General features: G+C 45.4%; 18 non-coding genes and 6 pseudogenes across 18 annotated transcripts; all 24 read right to left on the bottom strand.

Annotated features, from left to right (window-relative positions):
* Nucleotides 1-3,253: 3,253 nt before the first annotated feature.
* LOC140869576 (5S ribosomal RNA) lies at nt 3,254-3,372 on the bottom strand (annotated as a pseudogene).
* Nucleotides 3,373-3,764: 392 nt separating this feature from the next.
* Nucleotides 3,765-3,883, bottom strand: LOC140868868 (5S ribosomal RNA). The gene has a single exon (XR_012146267.1). It is a non-coding gene; the product is annotated as a 5S ribosomal RNA (ribosomal RNA).
* Nucleotides 3,884-4,284: 401 nt separating this feature from the next.
* On the bottom strand, nt 4,285-4,403 carry LOC140869257 (5S ribosomal RNA). Its single transcript, XR_012146640.1, has one exon. It is a non-coding gene; the product is annotated as a 5S ribosomal RNA (ribosomal RNA).
* Nucleotides 4,404-4,803: 400 nt separating this feature from the next.
* LOC140868354 (5S ribosomal RNA) lies at nt 4,804-4,922 on the bottom strand. The gene has a single exon (XR_012145776.1). It is a non-coding gene; the product is annotated as a 5S ribosomal RNA (ribosomal RNA).
* A 401-nt stretch (nt 4,923-5,323) lies between these two features.
* LOC140870352 (5S ribosomal RNA) lies at nt 5,324-5,442 on the bottom strand. Its single transcript, XR_012147316.1, has one exon. It is a non-coding gene; the product is annotated as a 5S ribosomal RNA (ribosomal RNA).
* Nucleotides 5,443-5,843: 401 nt separating this feature from the next.
* On the bottom strand, nt 5,844-5,962 carry LOC140868808 (5S ribosomal RNA). Its single transcript, XR_012146209.1, has one exon. It is a non-coding gene; the product is annotated as a 5S ribosomal RNA (ribosomal RNA).
* Nucleotides 5,963-6,212: 250 nt separating this feature from the next.
* On the bottom strand, nt 6,213-6,331 carry LOC140868882 (5S ribosomal RNA). Its single transcript, XR_012146281.1, has one exon. It is a non-coding gene; the product is annotated as a 5S ribosomal RNA (ribosomal RNA).
* A 399-nt stretch (nt 6,332-6,730) lies between these two features.
* Nucleotides 6,731-6,849, bottom strand: LOC140868144 (5S ribosomal RNA). Its single transcript, XR_012145575.1, has one exon. It is a non-coding gene; the product is annotated as a 5S ribosomal RNA (ribosomal RNA).
* Nucleotides 6,850-7,250: 401 nt separating this feature from the next.
* Nucleotides 7,251-7,369, bottom strand: LOC140869368 (5S ribosomal RNA). Its single transcript, XR_012146749.1, has one exon. It is a non-coding gene; the product is annotated as a 5S ribosomal RNA (ribosomal RNA).
* A 401-nt stretch (nt 7,370-7,770) lies between these two features.
* LOC140870373 (5S ribosomal RNA) lies at nt 7,771-7,889 on the bottom strand. The gene has a single exon (XR_012147337.1). It is a non-coding gene; the product is annotated as a 5S ribosomal RNA (ribosomal RNA).
* A 402-nt stretch (nt 7,890-8,291) lies between these two features.
* On the bottom strand, nt 8,292-8,409 carry LOC140869612 (5S ribosomal RNA; annotated as a pseudogene).
* A 401-nt stretch (nt 8,410-8,810) lies between these two features.
* On the bottom strand, nt 8,811-8,929 carry LOC140868986 (5S ribosomal RNA). The gene has a single exon (XR_012146380.1). It is a non-coding gene; the product is annotated as a 5S ribosomal RNA (ribosomal RNA).
* A 399-nt stretch (nt 8,930-9,328) lies between these two features.
* LOC140869464 (5S ribosomal RNA) lies at nt 9,329-9,447 on the bottom strand (annotated as a pseudogene).
* A 7,684-nt stretch (nt 9,448-17,131) lies between these two features.
* On the bottom strand, nt 17,132-17,250 carry LOC140869139 (5S ribosomal RNA). The gene has a single exon (XR_012146529.1). It is a non-coding gene; the product is annotated as a 5S ribosomal RNA (ribosomal RNA).
* Nucleotides 17,251-17,649: 399 nt separating this feature from the next.
* LOC140867961 (5S ribosomal RNA) lies at nt 17,650-17,768 on the bottom strand. Its single transcript, XR_012145399.1, has one exon. It is a non-coding gene; the product is annotated as a 5S ribosomal RNA (ribosomal RNA).
* Nucleotides 17,769-18,161: 393 nt separating this feature from the next.
* LOC140867897 (5S ribosomal RNA) lies at nt 18,162-18,280 on the bottom strand. Its single transcript, XR_012145337.1, has one exon. It is a non-coding gene; the product is annotated as a 5S ribosomal RNA (ribosomal RNA).
* Nucleotides 18,281-18,681: 401 nt separating this feature from the next.
* On the bottom strand, nt 18,682-18,800 carry LOC140868966 (5S ribosomal RNA). Its single transcript, XR_012146362.1, has one exon. It is a non-coding gene; the product is annotated as a 5S ribosomal RNA (ribosomal RNA).
* Nucleotides 18,801-19,167: 367 nt separating this feature from the next.
* LOC140869583 (5S ribosomal RNA) lies at nt 19,168-19,285 on the bottom strand (annotated as a pseudogene).
* Nucleotides 19,286-19,685: 400 nt separating this feature from the next.
* Nucleotides 19,686-19,804, bottom strand: LOC140870468 (5S ribosomal RNA). The gene has a single exon (XR_012147428.1). It is a non-coding gene; the product is annotated as a 5S ribosomal RNA (ribosomal RNA).
* Nucleotides 19,805-20,205: 401 nt separating this feature from the next.
* LOC140869776 (5S ribosomal RNA) lies at nt 20,206-20,324 on the bottom strand (annotated as a pseudogene).
* A 398-nt stretch (nt 20,325-20,722) lies between these two features.
* On the bottom strand, nt 20,723-20,840 carry LOC140869458 (5S ribosomal RNA; annotated as a pseudogene).
* Nucleotides 20,841-21,231: 391 nt separating this feature from the next.
* LOC140868315 (5S ribosomal RNA) lies at nt 21,232-21,350 on the bottom strand. The gene has a single exon (XR_012145739.1). It is a non-coding gene; the product is annotated as a 5S ribosomal RNA (ribosomal RNA).
* Nucleotides 21,351-21,749: 399 nt separating this feature from the next.
* On the bottom strand, nt 21,750-21,867 carry LOC140869035 (5S ribosomal RNA). The gene has a single exon (XR_012146427.1). It is a non-coding gene; the product is annotated as a 5S ribosomal RNA (ribosomal RNA).
* A 400-nt stretch (nt 21,868-22,267) lies between these two features.
* Nucleotides 22,268-22,386, bottom strand: LOC140870433 (5S ribosomal RNA). The gene has a single exon (XR_012147395.1). It is a non-coding gene; the product is annotated as a 5S ribosomal RNA (ribosomal RNA).
* Nucleotides 22,387-22,504: the final 118 nt, after the last annotated feature.

Below are 22,504 nucleotides of genomic sequence, written 5' to 3'. Positions count from 1 at the left end.
TCAAACGGACATAACTTTCGATCGGCTAAGAGTTACGGGAGCTTCAGCCTGCTCACGCGAAGCTCCTCTCGATACCTACAGCAAGTATCTCGGTTAAAAAGACGGAGACGCTCAAATTACAACCCGAAGACGGTCTTTTGGGGCTTTTTTCCCGTAAGGCATGCTGGGACCCACCGAAGCGGCCTGCATCACCCAGATCGCACGTTCTGAAACGACTATGTTCTAATACTACTCAAATTTTTTTTTAATAGGTAAATATCTAAATATAAAATATATTTAAAAATCATGCATCTATAAATGAGTAAATAAAACAATACTTAATATAATATATATATATATATAATTAATTAAAACGTATATATATATATATATATAATAAATAATTACTTTTTAAAATAATTATAAACATAAACAATTTTCCATAAAAATGTTCCCACAAAAATCCATAATAAGAATTTGCTTGCAAACAAAATAAGTATAACTCATGCAATAAAATCATCATCAACCTCTCATTAAAAAATTCTCACCTAAAATCCATAAACCCATAATCAAATCATAAAACATGTGCGGAAAACATAATAACATTCAATTCATTGAAAACTTGACTAGAGCAATGGTCACGGGCTAGCCGGCCGTCGGGAGCTCATACGTCTTCACCACCAGTCGAAGCAACATTCTCTAGATCTATTTCTTGCTCACCTACACCATTTAAGTCTAGTGAGCCTAGAGGCTCAGCACATTCTATCTCATAGTAACAACATGAATAAAAATGATGCACCACATAATACATGCAAGATACATAATAAATAATATATATATCCATGCATGTCCTTATAATACATGTATCATAATCATCACGTAACATAGCATACATAATCATACGTAATCATCATGCATCATAATAAGGGCCTATCATCATTTAAAAATCTGAAGGTTATATCCATGTTTTGTGACGTGTCATGTCGATTGATCAATCTAAAACCAACGTGCGTGGCGGTGGGATCCCTACCTCTTGGCCCCTTCACCAGGCTGACCCCGGATCTATAGGAAACATAATCATAATCGTATGGAAAGGCAATCGGGCCCCAGTATCTCAACCCACAGTCCCGTGTCATATGCAAAGGTCTCCGGGCCTAGGCATCCCATCTCCAATCCCGTAGGTTATCACACACCCACTTCAACTCCCTTAAAATATTTTTCATTGCCCAGCATCGCACATATACATATAGCATCACGCACATACATAAAATTTTTCATGATCTTATTTTCATAAAATATTGCCCGTAAATATATATTTAATTATTTAATAATAAATGTAAAAACAATACTTTTTATTACTTAAAATATTCATGCAATAATTAAATATATATTTACGGACCATGCATAATTTTCATGGATTGGTTCAGGCTGCTGACTCCTTAGACTTAAGCCCATTAACTTTTAGACAGGCCCAAAAATTCACAGACTGATCCAAAAATTTCTATGGGCCCACGAGCCCATAAAAATCATTGGGCTAACTTAAATAAAATATTTGAGGCCCAAATAAAATTATTTGGAGGTCCAAATAATTTTATAACTAATTAATTTAGCAAAAAAATACAATAAATAATTAAATACTTAAAAAAAAAAATCTCCGAGCCCGGACCACCTAACCTGGACCCAGACCAACCTGACATGACCCATGACCCTACTGACCCAACCCAGGACCCAGACCCGACCCGGATCTGCCCTAAAACCTAGAACCCGATCCCTCCTTTCTTCCCAAGCTGCTGCCGCGTGCATCACCTAATTCCGGCATTTGGCCGGCCAACTCCGGTCACCAATGACTGGAGTACCACCATCCAAGTATAGCCCACTCCTAGATGTTTCTAACAAGCCAAAAACCAGACCAAACCATCGACTATGGAGTGAGAACGAAGCTTTGGAATCTTGCCCATCTGCAGCTCACGCGTAGACGCAAGAAGTTGCGGCGTTTTCCATCGTGCGGCTTGCTCAGACCACCAATGACCATGAAACCACTTCCTAGACCTATCTAACATCCATACGGTTATAACACAACAAACCACGCACAAATCCATGGCCTGAAGAAGGAGAACAAACCCCCTTTCCTCATAACCCTGAACCTGCGCGAACCATGCACCAGAAACCAACAGCTTCATGTCTGACCATTCCAGCCCCAAACCGACTACACCACTCAACTCTAAGGACCCTAAAACACGTCCCTAACCCCCTGCCAACATCCTGATCCGAACCATATCAGAAAAGCAAAGAAAAACGTGAGAAAATATGGGAAAAGAACATATACTGTTCAACATGGTTGCATATTCTTTATAAAAATCTAACACACATGTAATATCAATGGTTTTCATGCAAGAATCAGAATATAAAACTTAAATGGTGGCCAAAAAGAGAATTCAAACGTGCCTTTCTTGACTATTTCGAAGAAAATGATAATATGGCGCGTACGGCGATCACCGGGACGAACGATCTACAATATTTTGCTTAAAATCTTCAAAACTTGTGTGTGCAAGTGGGTTTTCTGCTAACGAACGATGAAGAAGAGAAGAGATGGCGGCTAGGTATTCTACGTGAAGAAGGATTGAAGAAAATAAGCTAGATATATTTTACTTATTTATTTAGATTTTTGGAAGATAATATATCAAGTTAATATAAAAATATAACTCTTAAAATTAAATAATTTCTGAGTAATTTTTGTAATATATATATATATATATATATAATTTTTAAAACTCCTTAAAAGTCTTTTAAATAGCTTATTTTTGTGAAAATTGCTTTCATATATAACTATATATATAAAAACTTTTATTTTATGAAAATAATACCTTAAAATAATATTAAGGCTCTTAAAATTATCTCAAAAATATTTAGAATAAAATCCATATATCTCGTCCGTCCACGGTCCCGACTACGCGATCGAAAAACTTTATTTCTAAAAATCTCATAAATAACATAAATGCGGGTTAAATGTTATAAATAATATTTGAATCATGCAAATAAATTCACGTAATCCACATAAAGTCATTTAACCCATTTTCTAAATTTTAATTTAATTATTTCCTAGTTATGCATGCGAAATCACCTAAGAAAATTCTGGGCGATACACGTTCACGTCGTGTGATTAAGTCTAATTGCATCTTTTCTATCCGCGGATTGGACTGAAACAGTCGGAAATAGGACGGCGAGGAATCGGAAAAACAAGAAGTACGAGTAAGAAAAAAAAATTAATGAAAAAGGGGTGCAACACGAGGACTTCCCAGGGGGTTACCGATCTTAGTACTGCTCTCGCCCAAGCACGCTTAACTTTGAAGTTCTGATGAGATACGGTGCATTAGTGCTGGTAAAATCGAACCCAACAGTGAATGAATTCTTTATTGTTTTGTCTCTCGAATTGCGGATCGGAGGAACAGGAGCTGCAGTTTCAAAGGGATATAACTTTCGATCACTTGAGAGTTACGGGAGCTTCAGACTGCTCACGTGAAGCTCTTCTCGATACCCACAGAGCGTATCTCGGTCTAAGAGACGGAGAAGCTCAAATTCAAATCCGGAGATGGTCTTTGGGGGCATTTTTCCCGTAGGGCGTGCTGGAACCCACCGAAGTGGCCCGCGTCACTTAGATCGCACGTTCACGTCGTGTGATTCAGTCTATTGCATCTTTTCTATCCGCGGATTGGACTGAAAGAGTCGGAAAGAGGAATCGGAAGAACAAGATGTACGAGTAAGAAAAAAAGAAACTAAAAAAAAAAAGGGTGCAACACGAGGACTTCCCAGGGGGTCACCCATCCTAGTACTGCTCTTACCCAAGCACGCATAACTTTGGAGTTCTGATGGGATCCGGTGCATTAGTGCTGCTATGATCGCACCCAATAGTGAATGAATTCTTTATTTTTTTGTCTCTCGAATTGCGGATCGGAGGAACAGGAGCTGCAGTTTCAAACGGACATAACTTTCGATTGGCTGAGAGTTACGGGAGCTTCAGCCTGCTCACGCGAAGCTCCACTCGATACCTATAGTGCGTATCTCAATTAAAGAGACGGAGACCCTCAAATTCCAAAACGGTGATGGTCTTTCGGGCCATTTTTCCCGTATGTCGCGCTGGGACTTACCGAAGCGACCCGCGTCACCTAGATCGCACGTTCACATCGTATGATTAAGTTTATTGCATCTTTTCTATCCGCGGATTGGACTACAAGAGTCGGAAATAGGACAGCGAGGAATCGAAAGAACAAGAAGTACGAGTAAGAAAAAAAGAAATTAATGAAAAAAGGGGTGCAATACGAGGACTTCCCATGGGGTCACCAATCCTAGTACTGCTCTCGCCCAAGCACGCTTAACTTCGAAGTTCTGATGGGATCCGGTGCATTATTGTTGGTATGATCGCATGCAACAGTGAATGAATTCTTTATTGTTTTGTCTCTCGAATTGCAGATCGGAGGAACAGGAGCTGCAGTTTCAAACGGACATAACTTTCGATCGGTTAAGAGTTACGGGAGCTTCAGCCTGCTCACACGAAACTCCTCTCGATACCTACAACAAGTATCTCGGTCTGAGAGATGGAGACGCTCAAATTACAACCCGGAGATGGTCTTTCGGGGCATTTTTCCAGTAGGGTGTGCTGGGACCCACAAAAGCGGCCCGCGGCACCCAGATCGCACGTTCACGTCGTGTGATTAAGTCTATTGCATCTTTTCTATCCGCAGATTGGACTGAAAGAGTCGGAAATAGGACGGCGAGGAATCGGAAAAACAAGAAGTACGAGTAAGAAAAAAAGAAATTAATGAAAAAGGTGTGCAACACGAGGACTTCCCAGGGGGTCACCCATCATAGTACTGCTCTAGCCCAAGCACGCTTAACTTTGAAGTTCTGATGGGATCCGGTGCATTAGTACTGGTATGATCGCACCCAACAGTGAATGAATTCTTTATTTTTTTGTTTCTCGAATTGCGGATCAGAGGAACAGGAGCTGCAGTTTCAAACGGACATAACTTTCGGTCTGCTGAGAGTTACGGGAGCTTCAGCCTACTCACGCGAAGCTCTTTTAGATACCTACAGCGCGTATCTCGGTCTAAGAGACAGAGAAACTCAAATTCAAACCTGGAAATGGTCTTTGGGGGCATTGTTCCCGTACGGCGCGCTGAGACCCACCGAAGTGGCCCGCGTCACCCAGATCGCACGTTCACGTTGTTTGATTCAGTCTATTGCATCTTTTCTATCCGTGGATTGGACTGAAAGAGTCGGAAATAGGACGGAAAGGAATCGGAAGAACAAGATGTATGAGTAAGAAAAAAAGAAAGTAATTAAAAAAGGGGTGCAACACGAGGACTTCCCAGGGGGTCACCCATCCTAGTACTGCTCTTGCCCAAGCACGCATAACTTCGGAGTTCTGATGGGATCCGGTGCATTAGTGCTGGTATGATCACACCCAATAGTGAATGAATTCTTTATTTTTTTGTCTCTCGAATTGCGGATCGGAGAAACAGGAGCTGTAGTTTCAAACGGACATAACTTTCGATCGGCTAAGAGTTACTGGAGCTTCCGCCTGCTCACGCGAAGCTCCACTCGATACCTATAGTGCGTATCTCAGTTAAAGAGATGTAGACGCTCAAATTCCAAAACGGAGATGGTCTTCCGGGGTATTTTTCCTGTATGTCGTGCTGGGACCCAACGAAGCGGCCCGCGTCACCCAGATCGCACGTTCACATCGTATGATTCAGTCTATTGCATCTTTTTTATCCGCGGATTGGACTGAAAGAGTCGGAAATAGAAAGGCGAGGAATCGAAATAATTAGAAGTACGAGTAAGAAAAAAAGAAATTAATGAAAAAAGGGGTGCAACACGAGGATTTCACAGGGGGTCACCCATCCTAGCACGGCTCTCGCCCAAGCACATTTAACTTCAGAGTTCTGATGGGATCCGGTGCATTAGTGCTGGTATGATCCCACCCAACAGTGAATGAATTCTTTATTGTTTCTCTCTAGAATTGCGGATCGGAGGAACAGGAGCTACAGTTTCAAACGGACATAACTTTTGATCGGCTAAGATTTACGAGAGCTTCAGCCTGCTCACGCGAAGCTCCTCTCGATACATATTGCATATTTTCTCTCCGCAGATTGGACTGAAAGAGTCGGAAATAGGACGGCAAGGAATCGGAATAACAAGAGGTACGAGTAAGAAAAAAAGAAATTAATGAAAAATGGTTGCAACACGAGGACTTCCCAAGGGGTCAACCATCCTAGAACTGCTCTCGCCCAAGCACGCTTAACTTCGAAGATCTGATGCGATCCGGTGCATTAGTGCTGGTATGATCGCACCCAACAGTGAATGAATTTTTTATTGTTTTGTCTCTCGAATTATGGATCGGAGGAAAAGGAGTTGCAGTTTCTAACGGACATAACTTTCGATCTGCTGAGAGTTACGGGAGCTTTAGTCTACTCATGCGAAGCTCTTCTCGATACCTACAGCGCGTATCTCGGTCTAAGAGACGGAGAAGATCAAATTCAAACCCGGAGATGGTCTTTGGGGGCATTTTACCCATAGGGCACACTGGGACCCACCGAAGTGGCCCCGTAACCCAGATCGCTTGTTCACGTCGTGTGATTCAGTTTATTGCATCTTTTCTATCCGCGGATTGGACTGAAAGAGTCGGAAATAGGACGGAGAGGAATCGGATGAACAAGATCTACGAGTAAGAAAAAAAAAACTAATAAAAAAAGGGGTGCAACACGAGGACTTCCCAGGGGGTCACCCATCCTAGTACTGCTCTTGCCCAAGCACGCATAACTTTGGAGTTCTGATGGGATCCGGTGCATTAGTGCCGGTATGATCGCATCCAACAGTGAATGAATTCTTTATTTTTTTGTCTCTCGAATTGCGGATCGGAGGAATAGGAGCTGCAGTTTCAAACGGACATAACTTTCGATCGGCTGAGAGTTACTGGAGTTTCAGCCTTCTCACGCGAAGCTCCACTCGATACCTATAGTGCGTATCTCGGTTAAAGAGACGGAGAGGCTCAAATTCCAAAACGGAGATGTTCTTTCGAGGCATTTTTACCGTATGTCGCGCTGGGACCCACCGAAGTGGCCCGCGTCACCCAGATCGCACATTCACATCGTATGATTCAATCTATTGCATCTTTTCTATCCGCGGATTGGACTAAAAGAGTCGGAAATAGGATGGCGAAGAATCGAAAGAACAAGAAGTACGAGTAATAAAAAAAGAAATTAATGAAAAAAGGGGTACAACATGAGGACTTTCCAGGGGGTCACCCATCTTGGTACTGCCCTCGCCCAAGCGCGTTTAACTTCGGAGTTCTGATGGGATCTGGTGCATTAGTGCTGGTATGATCTCACCCAACAGTGAATGAATTCTTTATTGTTTTGTCTCTCGAATTGCGGATTGGAGGAACAGGAGCTGCAGTTTCAAACAGACATAACGTTCGATCGGCTAAGAGTTATGGGAGCTTCAGCCTGCTCACGCGAAGCTCCTCTCTATACCAACAGCAAGTATCTCGGTCTAAGAGACTAAGACGCTCAAATTACAACCCGAAGATTGTCTTTCGGGGCGTTTATCCCGTAGGGAGTGCTGGGACCCACCGAAGAGGCCCGCGTCACCCAGATCGCACGTTCACGTCATGTGATTAAGTCTAATTGCATCTTTTCTATCCGTGGATTGGACTGAAAGAGTCGGAAATAGGACGGCGAGGAATCGGAAAAACAAGAAGTACGAGTAAGAAAAAAAGAAATAAATGAAAAAGGGGTGCAACACGAGGACTTCCCAGGGGGTCACCCATCCTAGTACTGCTCTCGCCCAAACAAGCTTAACTTTGGAGTTCTGATGGGATCCGGTGCATTAGTGCTGGTATGATCGCACCCAATAGTGAATGAATTCTGTATTGTTTTGTCTCTCGAATTGCGGATCGAAGGAACAGGAGCTGCAGTTTCAAACGGACATAACTTTCGATCTGCTTAGAGTTACGGGAGCCTTAACCTGCTCACGCAAAGCTCTTCTCGATACCTACAGCGCGTATCTCGGTCTAAGAGACGGAGAAGCTCAAATTCAAACCCGGAGATGGTCTTTGGGGGCATTTTTCCCGTAGGGCACGCTGGGACCCACCGAAGTGGCCCGCGTCACCCAGATCGCACGTTCACGTCGTGTGATTCAGTCTATTGCATCTTTTCTATCCATGGATTGTACTGAAAGAGACAGAAATAGGACGTAGAGGAATCGGAAGAACAAGATGTACGAGTAAGATAAAAAAAAAACTAATAAAAAAAGGGGTGCAACACGAGGACTTTCCAGGGGGTCACCCATCCTAGTACTGCTCTTTCCAAGCACGCATAACTTCGGAGTTCTGATGGGATCTGGTGCATTAGTGCTGCTATGATCGCACCCAACAGTGAATGAATTCTTTATTTTTTTGTCTCTCGAATTGCGGATCGGAGGAACAGGAGCTGCAGTTTCAAACGGACATAACTTTTGATCGGCTGAGAGTTACTGGAGCTTCAGCCTACTCACGCGAAGCTCCACTCGATAACTATAGTGCGTATCTCGGTTAAAGAGATGGAGACGCTGAAATTCCAAAACGAAGATGGTCTTTCGGGGCATTTTTCCCGTATGTCGCGTTGGGACCCACCGAAGCGGCCCGCGTCACCAAGATCGCACGTTCACATCGTATGATTCAGTCTATTGCATCTTTTCTATCCGTGGATTGGACTGAAAGTGTCGGAAATAGGACGGCGAGAAATCGAAAGAAGAAGAAGTACGAGTAAGAAAAAAAGAAATTAATGAAAAAAGAGGTGCAACACGAGGACTTCCCAGGGGGTCACCCATCCTAGTACTGCTCTCGCCTAGGAGTGCTTAACTTCGGAGTTTTGATGGAATCCGGTGCATTAGTGCTGGTATGATCGCACCCAACAGTGAATGAATTTTTTATTGTTTTGTCTCTCGAATTGCGGATCGGTGGAACAGGAGCTGCAGTTTCAAACGGACATAACTTTCGATCGGCTAAGAGTTACGGGAGCTTCAGCCTGCTCACACGAAGCTCCTCTCGATACCTACAGCAAGTATCTCGGTCTAAGAGACGGAGAAGCTCAAATTATAACCCAAAGATGGTCTTTCGGGGTATTTTTCCCGTAGGGCGCGCTGGGACTCACCGAAGCGGCCCGCATCCCTTAGATCGCACGTTCACGTCGTGTGATTAAGTCTATTACATTTTTCTATCCGCGGATTGGACTTAAAGAGTCGGAAATAGGACGGCGAGGAATCGGAAAAACAAGAAGTACAAGTAAGAAAAAAAGAAATTAATGAAAAAGGGGTGCAAAACGAAGACTTCCCTGGAGATCACCCATCCTAGTGCTGCTCTCGCCCAAGCACGCTTAACTTTGGAGTTCTTATGGGATCTGGTGCATTAATGCTAGTATGATCGCACCCAACAGTGAATGAATTCTTTATTGTTTTGTCTCTTGAATTGCGGATCGGAGGAACAGGAGCTGTAGTTTTAAACGGACATAACTTTCGTTCTGCTAAGAGTTATGGGAGCTTCAGCTTGCTAACGGGAAACTCTTCTCGATACCTACAGCGCGTATCTCGGTCTAAGAGGCGGAGAATGTAGTGACCCTTACCCAGATCACCTACTAAACAGAACTTAGGCATGCAATTAACTTAATAAAACAGATATCAGAATAAAACTACGGAAACCAATAACATTATACAATCCCAAGAAAAGGAATCTGTAATTATTCAATAATATACAACCAAATAGAATAGTTGTATAAACCCAAAACAACAGTAACAAAACCTAGACGAAGCTCCAGCTGGCCAACCACTGACTAGCCCCTCCTGGATCCACCCTCCTCGTCCAATCGCAAACCTGCCCCATGGAATAGGGTGTCCAGAAAATACAGAGTACGAGACGTGAGCATAAAACGCTCAGTGCGAGAGTATGAGTATACATGCATGCAAAGTGAACTCCCTATAGACTCGAGGTCAAGGATCAGATAACAGAGACAGACCGGGCCCTGGTATGTAGCACGCTGTGCCGTCGCTTCAGGAGGTGGCTCCCATACCAAGATAACTGTGGATACGCCGGACCCAAATCGATGGAAGTCCATCCACTAACAGGATAGGGTACAACCCTACTAACAGACATCTCGAAGGAGATACAGCAAGATGCAAATGAATGCAGCATAATATCATGGCATATAAATCATGCAGTCACATAATACATGCATACTCAGTCAGGATATCTCGAACAGTACTTTCGTACCTCAAATACCAGGTAGGCACTACCAGCTCTAAGTCCAAGCCTAAAGTCCGCCTACATAGCGAAATGATACTACTATCATTATAGCGCCCTAAAAGCCTTAACTAAGCTATAGCATACTCCTAAATATTTATAGGAAGCAAAAGCTATACCTTCGTCCGTCGTTAGCCCTTTGATGTCGATGCCTCCAGAACTTGGGCACAACTCCGCTACGACTATCGAACGTCTAGACGACTCCCGGTTCAAGCCTAGGAAGGCTAGAACAACTCGAATATGACTAGAAAGGAAAGGAGAACTCGGAATTGGCAAATGAAAGTGAAGTCTCGGCCTTCTATTTATAGACAACGATCGGAGCCTCCGATCCTCGATCGGAACGTCCGATCCTGCCATCGGAGCTTCCGAAGATCCTGATCTGCCACGTGTCAAAATATCACTTGTTGACTCCAGATAGGGGTGATCGGAGCCTCCGGTCCTGATCGGAGCTTCCGATCCAGCCACACGTCATGCCTGACGTAATAACATCGGTGCCTCCGATCGCTCATCGGAGCTTCCGATCCTGTTCGGAGCTTCCGATCGTGCCTTCGGAGCTTCCGATCCGTCCGATACCTAATTCAATTAATTAGCATTAATCCTTTAATTACTCAATTAGGGCACGGGCTACTACATTCTCCCCCACTTAAGATATTTCGTCCTCGAAATCAGATCTTAAGTACCGAATGCAAATACAGAAATCAGAAACATTCTTTTATTCAAATCAAACGTTTACAGAGTTTGCAACTGAATACAACTTAAAGAATGAAATCAAAACAACTCAGGATGGTCTTTACGCATCCTGTCCTCAAGCTCCCAAGTAGCTTCCTCAGTGCCTCGGCGCTGCCACTGAACTAAAACCAAAGGAATGACTTTGTTCCGTAAAACCTTATCCTTATAATCAAGGATGCGAAGAGGTTTCTCAACATAAGTCAAATCCTTGTCTACCTGAACCTCAGACCGCTGCAGAATATGAGATTCGTCCGCCACATACCGTCGCAACAGAGATACGTGGAACACGTCGTGAATACTGGATAGATGCGGTGGCAAAGCTAGTCGATAAGCCAAATCGCCAATACTCTCCAAGATCTCAAACGGACCGATAAATCTGGGAGACAACTTGCCCTTAAGGCCAAATCTGAGAATCTTGCGGAAAGGTGACACTCTCAGAAACACTTTCTCCCCGACCTAGAACTGCAAAGGCCTACGCTTGATATTAGCATAACTGGCCTGACGATCCTATGCAGTCTTAATCCGTTTCTTGATTTGATCAACAATGTGTATCGCCTGCTGGATAAACTCCGGTCCTTCAGCATGTCTCTCCCCCACTTCTTCCCAGAAGAGTGGAGTACGACAACGTCGCCCATACAACGCTTCAAAAGGTGCCATCCCAATACTAGTGTGATAGCTGTTGTTGTAAGCGAACTCGATCAACGGCAAATGATCCTGCCAGGCTGAACCAAAATCCATGACGCACGCTCTAAGCATATCTTCTAACGTACGGATAGTGCGCTCTGACTGACCATCAGTCTCCGGATGATAGGCTGTACTCAAACTGAGAGTAGTACCCATCGCACGCTGAACACTCCCCCAGAATCTAGAAGTAAACCTGGGGTCCCGATCGCTGACAATGCTCACAGGCACTCCATGAAGTCGGACGATCTCCTGAATGTACATCCGTGCCATGCGATCCACAGAGTACTCTCGGCTATAGGCAATGAAATGCGCTGACTTGGTGAGTCGGTCCACCACAACCCAGATAGCATCACAGTTCCTCGGGATACCGGCAAATGGGTCACAAAGTCCATAGTGATAAACTCCCATTTCCATTCAGGAATAGGCAGACTGTGAAGCAATCCTCCAGGTCGTCGGTGCTCTGCCTTGACCTGTTGACACACCAAACATCTCGAAACAAACTGATAAACACTGTGTTTCATTCCCTTCCACCAGAAACGAGTACGTAGATCCTTGTACATCTTGTTGCTCCCAGGATGAATACTCAACTTAGTGCGATGTGCTTGAGACAAAATCTCCTCTCGCAACTCTTCATCCTGTGGAATCACAAGCCTACTAGACAAACACAGAAAGCCATCTGACTGATAATGAAATCCAGACGAGCTACCCTCGTTAGCTAGACGAGCTAAACGCTGGGTCTTCGAATCAGACATCTGAGCATCTCGGATCCGCGAGTACAAATCTGGCTCAGATAATATCGCAAACATCTGGATACTCTGCATACCTTTCTTATGCTTGAAGGTATAACCTGAAGTACAACAGTCACTGATCGCACTAGACATCGAACAAGTCTGAAGTGCGGATAGTCGCACCTTGCGACTCAAGGCATCAGCGGTGAGATTAGCAGCTCCCGGATGGTACTTAATCTCGCAATCATAGTCCTTAAGCAAGTCCATCCAACGTCTCTGTCTCATGTTCAATTCTGCCTGAGTGAACAAATACTTGAGACTCTTATGGTCGGTGAAGATCTCAAATTTCTCGCCATAAAGATAATGACGCCAGATCTTCAAAGCGAACACAATGGCTGCTAACTCCAAATCATGGACTGGGTAGTTGTCCTCGTGAAGCTTCAGCTGTCTAGAAGCGTATGCGATCACATGCCCATTCTGAGTCAGGACACAACCTAACCCCTGAAGAGAAGCATCCGTGTAAACTACATACCCTCCAGATCCTGACGGCAATGCTAACACCGGCGCAGAAGTCAACCGCCGTCGAAGCTCACGGAAATTCTCCTCACACTCGGAGGACCACTCAAAATCCACACCCTTGCGGATAAGCTGCGTCAACGGTCGAGCTAACTGAGAGAAATTCAGAATGAAGCGACGATAATACCCTGCTAGACCCAGAATACTACGGATCTCAGCAACTGTCGTCGGACGCGACCAATTAAGTACCGCTTCAATCTTGCTTGGATCAACAGAAGTCCCCTCCCTGGATATGATATGGCCAAGAAAAACCACTCTATCCATCCAGAACTCACACTTGCTCAGCTTGGCATACAATTGCTCATCTCGAAGAGTCTGTAGTACCAACCGCAAATGAGAAACATGCTCTTCCGTATTACGCGAATACACCAAGATGTCGTCAATGAAGACCGCGACAAACTTGTCCAAGTACTCCCTGAAGACACGGTTCATCAGATCCATGAATATAGCCGGCGCATTAGTCAAACCAAATGGCATCACTAGGAACTCGTAATGCCCATAGCGAGTACGGAATGCAGTCTTGGCTACGTCCTGATCACGAACTCTCAACTGATGATACCCAGATCTCAAGTCAATCTTGGAGTAAATTGATGTGCCCTGCAGCTGGTCAAACAAGTCATCAACACGAGGCAACGGATACTTGTTCTTCACAGTCACTCGATTCAGCTGCCGGTAGTCAATGCACAGCCGCATCGACCCATCCTTCTTCTTCACGAAGAGAACAGGAGCTCCCCAAGGAGATACACTAGGACGAATGTACCCCTTGTCCAAAAGATCCTGTAGCTGATTCTTTAACTCACGCATCTCTGACGGAGCCAGACGATACGGTGCTCTAGAAATAGGTGAAGTACCCGGCATCAACTCTATGCCAAACTCGACTTCCCTAGCAGGAGGAAAACCCGGAATCTCATCAGGAAACACATCTGGAAATTCATCCACAACAGGAATGCTCTCTATCCCAATACTCTCAGCGGACAAATCAACTGCATAGATAAGGTAGCCTTCCCCGCCAGACTCCAGAGCTCGACAGGCTCTCAAAGCTGATACCAAAGGCATCGGGGGTCGCGCTCCCTCACCATAGAAAAACCAACTCTCACTCCCTTCCGGATGAAAGCGTACTAATCTCTGATAGCAGTCCACTGAAGCTCGATAGGTAGTCAGCACATCTATTCCCAGAATGCAATCAAAGTCGTCCATCGCCAGGACCATGAGATTCACTAACAGAATGTTCCCTTCGAACTCTAAAGGGCAACCCATCACTAGACGCTTAGCCAAAGCAGATTGGCCCGTCGGAGTAGAAACAGACATCACTACGTCTAGTGCAATGCATGGTAACTTATGCCTCTTAACAAAACGTGCAGAAATGAAGGAATGAGATGCACCAGTGTCAATAAGTACAAGAGCAGGTATACCATAAAGCATAAATGTACCTGCGATGACTTTCTCATTCTCCTCCACAGCCTGATCATGTCTCAGGGAAAACACCTGGCCAGAAGCTCGTGGCCTCAAATGAGAACTCCCAGCAGACTGTCCCTGCGACCTCTGCTGAACGGTGGCCTGAGAACCCGATCCTGAACCAGATCCAGAACCGCCTCCCCCAGACTGTGGACAATCCCTCCGGATATGACCAGTCTCTCCACAACGAAAACAAGCTCCAGAAGCTCTGCAGCACTTGTCGGATGGATGGTTCTTCCCACAGTGATCACACTTCTCCTTCTTACCGTAACGGACAACACCTCCCGAACCAGAGGAAGAAGTAGACCCGGACTTCTTGAATGACTGGGCACGGGGGGCCAAAGAACTAGCAGGTCTCGACTGAGAGAAAGACCTGTTCCGCCGAATGCTGTCCTCTGCCTGATGACAACGGCTCACCAAACCCTCGTAGGACATGTCGTCGCCAACCGCCACACGGTCATGGATCTCAGGGTTAAGGCCCTGAAGAAACAGATTATACTTCATCTCTGAGCTATCAGCAATCTCGGGGCAATAGGATAGAAGATCAAAGAACCTCTGCTGATACTCATCGATAGACATGAATCCCTGTCGCAGACTCAGTAGCTCGCCTGCCTTTGACTGTCGGAGTGCAGGAGGAAAATACCGCTTTTGGAAAGCTGTGCGAAACTCGGCCCAGGTGGCCACTCCTCTCGCCGTAACAAAAGGTGCAGAAGTGAACCTCCACCACCTGCGCGCACGCCCATCCAGAAGATAGCCAAGGGTCTCCACCTTCTGCTCATCGGTGCATTGGAAAGTCTGAAAAGTCATCTCCATGCGGTCTAACCAGTTCTCCGCATCCTCCGGAGACTCATCTCCAACTAAGGGCTTAGGACCCATAACTAAGAATCGACGCACAGTGAAACGCTCGTCGTCATGGTGACAATGACGCCGTTCTCGACGAGGCTCCCGGTCGGCATCACCCCAACGCCCACCAACACTGCCATGAGAACTCTGGTCGTCACGATTTGACATCTACAAAAATACCTCAAGATGAGACTAAATCCCAAGAAATCTTTTGCATGCTCTGATACCATAAATGTAGTGACCCTTACCCAGATCACCTACTAAACAGAACTTAGGCATGCAATTAACTTAATAAAACAGATATCAGAATAAAACTGCGGAAACCAATAACATTATACAATCCCAAGAAAAGGAATTTGTAATTATCCAATAATATACAACCAAATCGAATAGCTGTATAAACCCAAAACAACAGTAACAAAACCTAGACGAAGCTCCAGCTGGCCAACCACTGACTAGCCCCTCCTGGATCCACCCTCCTCGTCCAATCGCAAACCTGCCCCATGGAATAGGGTGTCCAGAAAATACAGAGTACGAGACGTGAGCATAAAACGCTCAGTGCGAGAGTATGAGTATACATGCATGCAAAGTGAACTCCCTATAGACTCGAGGTCAAGGATCAGATAACAGAGACAGACCGGGCCCTGGTATGTAGCACGCTGTGCCGTCGCTTCAGGAGGTGGCTCCCATACCGAGATAACTGTGGATACGCCGGACCCAAATCGATGGAAGTCCATCCACTAACAGGATAGGGTACAACCCTACTAACAGACATCTCGAATGAGATACAGCAAGATGCAAATGAATGCAGCATAATATCATGGCATATAAATCATGCAGTCACATAATACATGCATACTCAGTCAGGATATCTCGAACAGTACTTTCGTACCTCAAATACCAGGTAGGCACTACCAGCTCTAAGTCCAAGCCTAAAGTCCGCCTACACAGCGAAATGATACTACTATCATTATAGCGCCCTAAAAGCCTTAACTAAGCTATAGCATACTCCTAAATATTTATAGGAAGCAAAAGCTATACCTTCGTCCGTCGTTAGCCCTTTGATGTCGATGCCTCCAGAACTTGGGCACAACTCCGCTACGACTATCGAACGTCTAGACGACTCCTGGTTCAAGCCTAGGAAGGCTAGAACAACTCGAATATGACTAGAAAGGAAAGGAGAACTCGGAATTGGCAAATGAAAGTGAAGTCTCGGCCTTCTATTTATAGACAACGATCGGAGCCTCCGATCCTCAATCGGAACGTCCGAACTTCGATCGGAACGCCCGATCCTGCCATCGGAGCTTCCGAAGATCCTGATCTGCCACGTGTCAAAATATCACTTGTTGACTCCAGATAGGGGTGATCGGAGCCTCCGGTCCTGATCGGAGCTTCCGATCCAGCCACACGTCATGCCTGACGTAATAACATCGGTGCCTCCGATCGCTCATCGGAGCTTCCGATCCTGTTCGGAGCTTCCGATCGTGCCTTCGGAGCTTCCGATCCGTCCGATACCTAATTCAATTAATTAGCATTAATCCTTTAATTACTCAATTAGGGCACGGGCTACTACAGAGAAGATCAAATTCAAACCCGGAGATTGCCTTTGGGGGCATTTTTCTCGTAGGGCGCGCTGGGACCCACCAAAGTGGCCCGCGTCACCCAGATCGCATGTTCACGTCCTGTGATTCAGTCTATTACATCTTTTCTATCTGAGGATTGGACTGAAAGAGTCGGAAATAGGATGGAGAGGAATCGGAAGAACAAGATGTACGAGTAAGAAAAAAAGAAACTAATAAAAAAAGGGGTTCAACACGAGAACTTCCCAGGGGGTCACCCATCCTAGTACTGATCTTGCCCAAGCACGCATAACTTCGGAATTCTGATGGGATTCGGTGCATTAGTGCTGGTATGATCGCACCCAACAGTGAATGAATTCTTTATTTTTTTGTCTCTCGAATTGCGGATCGGAGGAACAGGAGCTGCAGTTTCAAACGGACATAACTTTCGATCGGCTGAGAGTTACTGGAGCTTTAGCCTGCTCACGCGAAGCTCCACTCGATACCTAAAGTGTGTATCTCGGTTAAAGAGACGGAGATGCTCAAATTCCAAAATGGAGATGGTCTTTCGGGGCATTTTTCCCGTATGCGCGCTAAGACCCACCGAAGAAGCCCGCGTCACCCAGATCGCACATTCACATCGTATGATTCAGTCTATTGCATCTTTTCTATCCGCGGATTGGACTAAAGAGTCGGAAATAGGACGGCGAGGAATCAAAAGAACTAGAAGTACGAGTAAGAAAAAAAGAAATTAATGAAAAAAGGGGTGCAACACGAGGTCTTCCCAGGGGGTCACCCATCCTAGTACTGCTCTCGCCCAAGCATGCTTAACTTCGGAGTTCTAATGGGATCCGATGCATTAGTGCTGGTATGATCGCACTAAATAGAGAATTAATTCTTTATTGTTTTTCTCTCGAATTGCGGATCGGAGAAACAAGAGCTGCAGTTTCAAATGGACATAACTTTCGATCGCTAAGAGTTACGCGAGCTTCAGCCTACTCACGCGAAGCTCCTCTCGATACCTACAGCAAGTATCTCGGTCTTAGAAACAGAGACGCTCAAATTGCAACCCGAAGATGGTCTTTCGGGGTGTTTTTCCCGTAGGGCGCACTAGGACCCACCGAAGCGGCCCGCGTCACCCAGATCGCACGTTCACGTCGTGTGATTAAGTCTATTGCATATTTTCTATCCGCGGATTGGAATGAAAGAGTCGGAAATAGGATGGCAAGGAATCGGAAAAACAAGTACGAGTAAGAAAAAAAAATTAATGAAAAAGGGGTGCAACACGAGGACTTCCCAGGGGGTCACCCATCCTACTACAACTCTCGCCCAAGCGCGCTTAACTTCGGAGTTTTGATGGGATCCGGTGCATTAGTGCTGGTATGATCGCACCCAATTGTGAATGAATTATTTATTGTTTTGTTTCTCGAATTGCGGATCGGAGGAACAGGAGCTGCAGTTTCAAACGGACATAACTTTCGATCTGCTGAGAGTTACAGGAGATTCATCCTGCTCACGCGAAGCTCTTCTCGATACCTACAGCGCGTATCTCGGTCTAAAGACGGAGAAGCTCAAATTCAAACCTGGAGATGGTCTTTGGGGGAATTTTACCCGTAGGGCATGCTGGGACCCACCGAAGTGGCCCGCGTCACCCGGATCGCACGTTCACGTCGTGTGATTTAGTCTATTGCATCTTTTTTATCCGCGAATTGGACTTGAAATATTCGGAAATAGGACGAAGAGGAATCTAAAGAACAAGATGTACGAGTAAAAAAAAAGAAACTAATAAAAAAAAGGGGTGCAACACGAGGACTTCCCAGGGGGTCAACCATTCTAGTACTGCTCTTGCCCAAGCACGCATAACTTCGAAGTTCTGATGGGATCCGGTGCACTAGTGCTGATATGATCGCACCCAACAGTGAATAAATTCTTTATTTTTTTGTCTCTCGAATTGCGGATCAGAACTTTCGATCGGCTGAGAGTTACTGGAGCTTCAGCCTGGTCACGCGAAGCTCCACTCGATACCTATAGTTCGTATATCAGTTAAAGAGACGGAGACACTCAAATTCCAAAATGGAGATGGTCTTCCGGGGCATTTTTCCCATCTGTCGCGCTGGGACACACCGAAGCGGCCCGCATAACCCAGATCGCACGTTCACATCATATGATTCAGTCTATTGCTTCTTTTTTATCCGCGGATTGGACTGAAAGAGTCGGAAATAGAGCGGCGAGGAATCAAAAGATCAAGAAGTACGAGTAAGAAAAAATTAAATTAATGAAAAAAGAACAACACAAGGACTTCCCAGGGGGTCACCCATCCTAGTACAGCTCTCGCCCAAGCACGCTTAGCTTTAGAGTTCTGATGGGATCCAGTGCATTAGTGCAATATGATCGCACCAATCAATGAATGAATTCTTTATTGTTTTGTCTCTCGAATTGCGGATCGGAGGAACAGGAGCTGTAGTTTCAAACGGACATAAGTTTCGATCGGCTAAGAGTTACGGGAGTTTCAGCCTGCTCACGCGAAGCTCCTCTCGATACCTACAGCAAGTATCTCGGTCTTAGAGATGGAGATGCTCAAATTACAATCCGGAGATGGTCTTTCGGGGCGTTTTTCCCATAAGGCGCACTGGGACCCAACAAAGTGGCCTGCATCACCTAGATCGCACGTTCACGTCGTGTGATTAAGTCTATTGCATCTTTTCTATCCGCGGATTGGACTGAAAAAGTCGGAAATAGGACGGCGAGGAATCGGAAAAACAAGAAGTACGATTAAGAAAAAAAGAAATTAATGAAAAAGGGATGCAACACAAGGACTTCACAGGAGGTCACCCATCCAAGTATTGCCCTCGTCCAAGCACGCTTAACTTCGGAGTTCTGATGGGATCCGGTGCATTAGTGCTGGTATGATCGCAACCAACAGTGAATGAATTTTTTATTGTTTTGTCTCTCGAATTGCGGATCGGAGGAACAGGAGCTGCAGTTTCAAACGGACATAACTTTCGATCTGCTAAGAGTTACGGGAGTTTCAGCTTGCTCACGCGAAGCTCTTCTCGATACCTTCAGCGCGTATCTCGGTCTAAGAGACGGAGAAGCTCAAATTCAAATCCGGAGATTTTATTTGGGGGCATTTTTCCCGTAGGGCGTGCTGGGACCCACCGAAGTGGCTCACGTCACCCAGATCGCACGTTCTTGTCCTGTGATTCGGTCTATTGCATCTTTACTATCCGCGAATTGGACTGAAAGAGTCGGAAATAGGACGGAGAGGAATCAGAAGAACAAGATGTACGAGTAAGAAAAAAAGAAACTAATAAAAAAAGGGGTTCAACACGAGGACATCCCAGGGGGTCACCCATCCTAGTACTGCTCTTGCCCAAGCACGCATAAATTTGGAGTTTTGTTGGGATCCGATGCATTAGTGCTGGTATGATCGCACCCCAGTGAATGAATTCTTTATTTTTTTGTCTCTCGAATTGCGGATCGGAGGAACAGGAGCTGCAGTTTCAAATGGACATAACTTTCGATCGGCTGAGAGTTACTGGAGCTTCAGCCTGCTCACGCGAAGCTCCACTCGATACCTATAGTGCGTATCTCGGTTAAAGAGACAGAGACGCTCAAATTCCAAAATAGAGATGGTCTTTCGGGGCATTTTTCCCGTATGTCGCGATGGAACCCACCGAAGCAGCCCTCGTCACCCAGGTCGCACGTTCACATCATATGATTCAGTCTATTGCATCTTTTCTATCCGCGGATTGGACTGAAAGAGTCGTAAATAGGACTGCGAGGAATCGAAAGAACTAGAAGTACGACTAAGAAAAAAAGAAATTAATAAAAAAGAGATGCAACACGAGGACTTCCCAGGGGGTCACCAATCCTAGTACTGCTCTCGCCCAAGCACGCTTAACTTCGAGTTCTGATTGGATTTGGTGCATTTGTGCTGGTATGATCGCACCTAACAGTGAATGAATTTTTTTTTTCTCGAATTGCGGATCGGAGGAATAGGAGCTGCAGTTTCAAACGGAAATAACTTTCGATCGACTAAGAGTTACGGGAGCTTCAGCCTACTCACGCGAAGCTCCTCTCGATACCTACAGCAAGTATCTCGGTCTAAGAGACGGAGACGCTCAAATTACATCCCGGAGATGGTCTTTCGGGGCGTTTTTCCCGTTAAGCGCGCTGGGACCCACCTAAGCGGCAGCGTCACCCAGATCGCACGTTCACGTCGTGTGATTTTGTCTATTGCATCTCTTCTATCCGAAGATTGGACTGAAAGAGTCGGAAATAGGACGGCGAGGAATCGAAAAAACAAGAAGTACGAGTAAGAAAAAAAGAAATTAATGAAAAAAGGGTGCAACACGAGGACTTCCCAAGGGGTCACCCATCCTAGTACTGCTCTCCCCCAAGCACGCTTAACTTCGGAGTTTTAATGGGATCCGGTGCAGTAGTGCTGGTATGATCGCACCCAACAGTGAATGAATTCTTTATTGTTTTGTCGCTCGAATTGCGGATCGGAGGAACAGGAGCTGCAGTTTCAAACGGACATAACTTTCGATCTGCTGAGAGTTACGGGAGCTTCAGCCTACTCACGCGAAGCTCTTCTCGATACCTACAACGCGTATCTCGGTCTAAGAGACGGAGAAGCTCAAATTCAAACCCGGAGATGGTCTTTGGGGGAATTTTTCCCGTAGGGCGCGCTGGTACCCACCAAAGTGGCATGCGTCACCCAGATCGCACGTTCACATCGTGTGATTCAGTCTATTGCATTTTTTCTATTCGCGGATTGGACTGAAAGAGTCGGAAATAGGAAGGAGAGGAATCGGAAGAACAAGATGTACGAGTAAGAAAAAAAAACTAATAAAAAAAGGGGTGCAACACGAGGACTTCCCAGGGGTCACCCATCCTCGTACTGCTCTTGCCCAAGCACGCATAACTTCGGAGTTCTGATGGGATCCGGTCCATTAGTGCTGGTATGATCGCACCCAACAGTGAATGAATTCTTTATTTTTTTGTCTCTCGAATTCCGTATCAAAGGAACAGGAGCTGCAGTTTCAAATGGACATAACTTTCAATCGGCTAAGAGTTACGGGAGCTTCAGCCTGCTCACGCGAAGCTCCTCTCGATACCTACAACAAGTATCTCGGTCTAAGAGACGGAGACGCTCAAATTACAACCCGGAGATGGTTTTTTGGGGCGTTTTTCCCATAGGGCACGCTGGGACCCACCGAAGCGGCCCGCATCACCCAGATCGCACGGTCACATAGTGTGATTAAGTCTATTGCATCTTTTCTATCCGCGGATTGGACTGAAAGAGTCGAAAATAGGACGGCGAGGAATCGGAAAAACAAGAAGTACGAGTAAGAAAAAAAGAAATTAATGAAAAAAGGGTGCAACACGAGGACTTCCTAGGGGGTCACCCATCCTAGTACTGCTCTCGCCCAAGCGCGCTTAACTTCGGAGTTCTGATGGAATCCGGTGCATTAGTGCTGGTATGATCACACCCAACAGTCAATGAATCCTTTATTGTTTTGTCTCTCGAATTGCGGATCGGAGGAACAGGAGTTGCAGTTTCAAACGGACATAACTTTCGATCTGTTGAGAGTTACGGGAGCTTCAGCCTG

Source organism: Henckelia pumila, chromosome 4 (genome assembly GCF_033568475.1).
Source record: "Henckelia pumila isolate YLH828 chromosome 4, ASM3356847v2, whole genome shotgun sequence".
Classification (NCBI taxonomy): Eukaryota; Viridiplantae; Streptophyta; class Magnoliopsida; order Lamiales; family Gesneriaceae; genus Henckelia; species Henckelia pumila.
This window is presented reverse-complemented; position numbering and strand designations above follow the sequence as displayed.